Raw genomic sequence first — 4,084 nt, 5'->3', positions numbered from 1 at the left:
AAGTCATAGTATTGTATGTAAAAAAAAAAATCATGACGTCTTCGTCTCCCTTGGAGATAGGGTGAGAAGCTCAGTCCTCCGACAGGAGCTCGGAGTAGAGCCGCTGCTCCTTCGCGTTGAAAGGAGCCAGTTGAGGTGGTTCGGGCATCTGGTGAGGATGCCTCCTGGGGGGGTCCCTAGGGAGGTGGTCCAGGCACGTCCAGCTGGGAGGAGGTCTAGGAGAAGACCCAGGACTAGGTGGAAGGACGTCCAGCTGGGAGGAGGCCTCGGGAAGACCCAGGACTAGGTGGAGGGACGTCCAGCTGGAGAGCCTCGGGAAGACCCGGACTAGGTGGAGGACGTCCAGCTGGGGGCCTCGGGAAAGACCCAGGACTAGGTGGAGGGACGTCCGCTGGGAGGAGCCTCAGGGAAGACCCAGGACTAGGTGAGGAACGTCCATCGGGGAGGAGCCTCGGGGAAGACCCAGGACTAGTGGAGGGACTCCAGCTCGAAGGAGGCCTCGGAAGACCCGGACTAGGTGGAGAGATTATTCTCCAACCGGCCTGGGAACCGCCCGGATCCCCAGTCGGAGCTGGTTGATGTGGCTCGGAAGGGAAGTTTGGGTCCCCTGGTGGAGCTGCTGCCCCCGAGACCGGATACAGGATAAGCGGATGAAGATGGATGGATGGTACTAATCCAAAAGCAGACTTCTTGGCCTGAGCAGTGGGAGCTACACCACAACATCCCACAGCGATGCTTCTTCCTAACATTGTGCAGTTTTTAGTAATTAGCTTTTATGTTATATTTTATGAAAATACAAAGGTTTGGCCTCAGGTGTTTATTATCTGGACTGAGAGTGGCTCCCCGTGGTTACTCCTGGCTAGATGTTATCTTTTTATATTCTCCTTCCTTTAGAGTTATTCAGCAACTCCCTAGCTATTCATTCCTGATCAGCTAGTTTCTAATTTGATACCAACACGTTCATTTGTGAATCTTAAGTTTAATCATCTACTGTGCACCCATCTGTGCCCACGAAGACATCCAAAACCTCGAGGCTGTGTTTTTCTGAATTATTTTAATTTGAGAAGTTTTCCCTCTTGACACCCACTGAGCTCTATCCTATTTACAGTAAATCTGTGCACAAATAAAAGTCTATTTAGAGTCCTTTCTGGTGACTGGAATGCATTTTTAAAGCTCCTCTGAAAACCATCGCTCTCAGAGAAGTTGACTTATCTCCACCGGCAATAATCCCCATCACAATGAGCTTTAAATGATTTAAAGAGACCCTCCGCTGTGACCATTCCAGTTGGCAGAATATAATATATATATGCTGTATATTATCTATTCATTCATTCACTCTGCACTACAAAACATTGATTTACTTGAAAAGCTTGTTGGAACAAGATGTTGATCAGTGAAGGGAGACGACAACGTTTGGCTGACATTTTATATCAACAAAATTCATTTACTAGCACATTGACTTCCAATGACCTCAGAAGGTCCCAGAAGGTGTTGAATGATCCAATGGAAACAATGTGAAATAGAGCTGGAAGTGTCGCTTCTTCTCACAACGCCTGGAGAATAACACCTGACTCCGGACTTTAACATTGAAACATTGTGTTGTTATCTAGTGTGTGAGTAAGAAATAGTTATAAGTGTTTTTTCAAGATCAAAAATATTTGAGATTGATGTTTGAGGTTTACGCATGTGATTAGTCCCTTGTCTTGTTTCTGTTTGTGTGTGTGTGTTCATGTGTGTGTGTGCGTGTGCGTGTGTGTGTGTGTGTGTGTGTGTGTCTGTACCCACGGTTATCTTCCTTGTTCAATAATTGAATAAAGCTACATTTAATCTAAATTTATTGGACCATCATTTCCAGTCATGATTCCCAGATATCAATTGTCATTATATACAGTATGTGCAATACCTGTGCAACGTGATTGAAGCACGTGTGTGTTTGTGTTTGTGTTTGTGTGTGTGTGTGTGTGTGTGTGAGTGTGTGTGTCTGTTTATGTGTCTGTTAATGTGAGTGTCTGTTTCTGCATGTGTTGTTTTGTCTCCCTTCCTCCCATCTTTTCTCTCTGTTTTTTTGGCTCTGGGAAGCATTCCATGTCTAAGTGTATTGTTTGTAATGTATTGTATCTGTTCATTTCTGGAAAAATAAAAATAAATAAAAATAAAAATAAAAATAAAAATAAAAATAAAAATAAATTAAATTAAATTAAAAATTGAAAATTAAAAATAAATAAATAAAAAGATTAATAAAAATAAAAATAATCCCAAAGTAAGAAAAGATTAAAAGTACATTGTTAGTCCCAGTCTGTGTCCTGCGTTGAACAGAAACCATTGACTCGCCTGTGTTTGAGGTCCATGGCTGTGCAGGTGCGTTTAACAGCTTCCATATACTGATAGTGTTGTAAATCCATTCAAAAATTATAATTTTTGCTCAGAATAGGGAAAATCTTATTAACTGTTACATGAGGAAATGTTGAATATTATCATTGGCTGCTTCCCTAGGTGTATGTAACAACATCATTTTCAGTGACTTTCAACTCCAGAACTCCTCCAAACAGGGTCCACTACAGATAACAATGTACCCCCAAAGTGAAATATTAATATTTACAGCACATCCACAAATAGAGTGCAGCTGCCCAGACCGATAAATGTGTCAAGACAGTGCAGCACATTGAACACGATGCTAAAACCGTGGGGAGGAGCTGCAGCAGAGCTCCGTCTGTGCTTCGTGTTTATTTCGGTTGCTGCAGGTTTTTCTGAAATCCTTATTAACCCTGGTGTTGTCCTCGGGTCAAATGGACCCTTTTCAAAGTGTTTTATATCTAAAACGTGGATTTCTTTCAACCAAATTACCCCAAAAAATAACATGGAGGATTCCATACAACATTCTTCAGGTAAAATTAATAAATTACGTTTATTGGATTTTTTGGGGTGTTTTATTGAAGCTTGTAGTATTTCTTTTTTTATGGTTTCCAAACAGTATGGGGACTAAACTTTGACATCTACCCATCTGGGATCCACTCAACGTCCTCTGATCTTAACTAGTAGTCAAATTGATTCATAATTTCTCAGTTTTTAACTAAAAACGTATGTATAATTTGATATAAATGAGGTTTGTTGACCATGAAATCCAAGAATAAGTGTAAAACCTAATATTAAACCAGCTCAGGTTTTTTTTTAAAAAGCACCAAAAGCTTGGAAACAGTGACAAATTAATCGAAAAAAGCGACAAAAACAGAAGAATTTGACCTGGAAGGACAAGTTCATGGTTAACGGGAAGACAACACGAGGGTTAATGGAAAAGTTGAAGAGACAAAGTATATTACTCTCTATGAGCTATTAGTCTCAACTGTAAAACATCTCAATTATTCATGTCTAATATTAGATTTTCGATGACTCTGACATTATGCATTGCCAGGAGACGTGTTCTAACTGAAATTCAGGACAAATACACACAAACGCCACTCTGGTATATGGTGATTATATTCCATATGTATTAACTATGAGCATGGACAACAGATGCAGTGACTTGCTGCGTATGTTGAGATAATATCACCAAATGAATGTCAGTCAGCACAACAGGAAAACACTCACTTTATAACATTTGAAGCGCTTAAGGGGGGGATTTCATTCAACGTGTGCATGGGCATTTGAAGACTCAGCACTTCATTCTAAATTATGCTGTTAAGTTCATTTATGGGGAGAAGGGTGAGATTTCTTATCAACTCTGGGAGAACTTTAGTCTAATGAGAATCAGCATGGTCGGCTGCACAGTGCACAGGGAGGAGTGTAGCGTGTTAGCATGCTAACGTAAAAATAATAATAATAAAAAAATACGATACAATACCACGCCATTCATATTAATATGCTGTTACTGTCCTTCTCTACTGTATGTTGTTCTTTGTTGCTCGTTTGTCCGTGTTTCTCTCCATTGAAACTGTACATATTGACTGTCTGGTTCTCCATCTTTTCATCTGTTTTAACTCTATAACTCTGCAATTAAATTATGTTTTTATGGCTGCCTGTGGGTATACGTCACAGTTTTTCCTTGGTCAGAATTTGTCTTTGGAGGAACATAAAGTGTGGTGGGGGG

The sequence above is a fragment of the Etheostoma spectabile genome, chromosome 11, assembly GCF_008692095.1.
Source record: "Etheostoma spectabile isolate EspeVRDwgs_2016 chromosome 11, UIUC_Espe_1.0, whole genome shotgun sequence".
In the NCBI taxonomy this organism is placed as follows: Eukaryota; Metazoa; Chordata; class Actinopteri; order Perciformes; family Percidae; genus Etheostoma; species Etheostoma spectabile.
Note: the sequence above shows the minus strand (reverse complement) of the source record.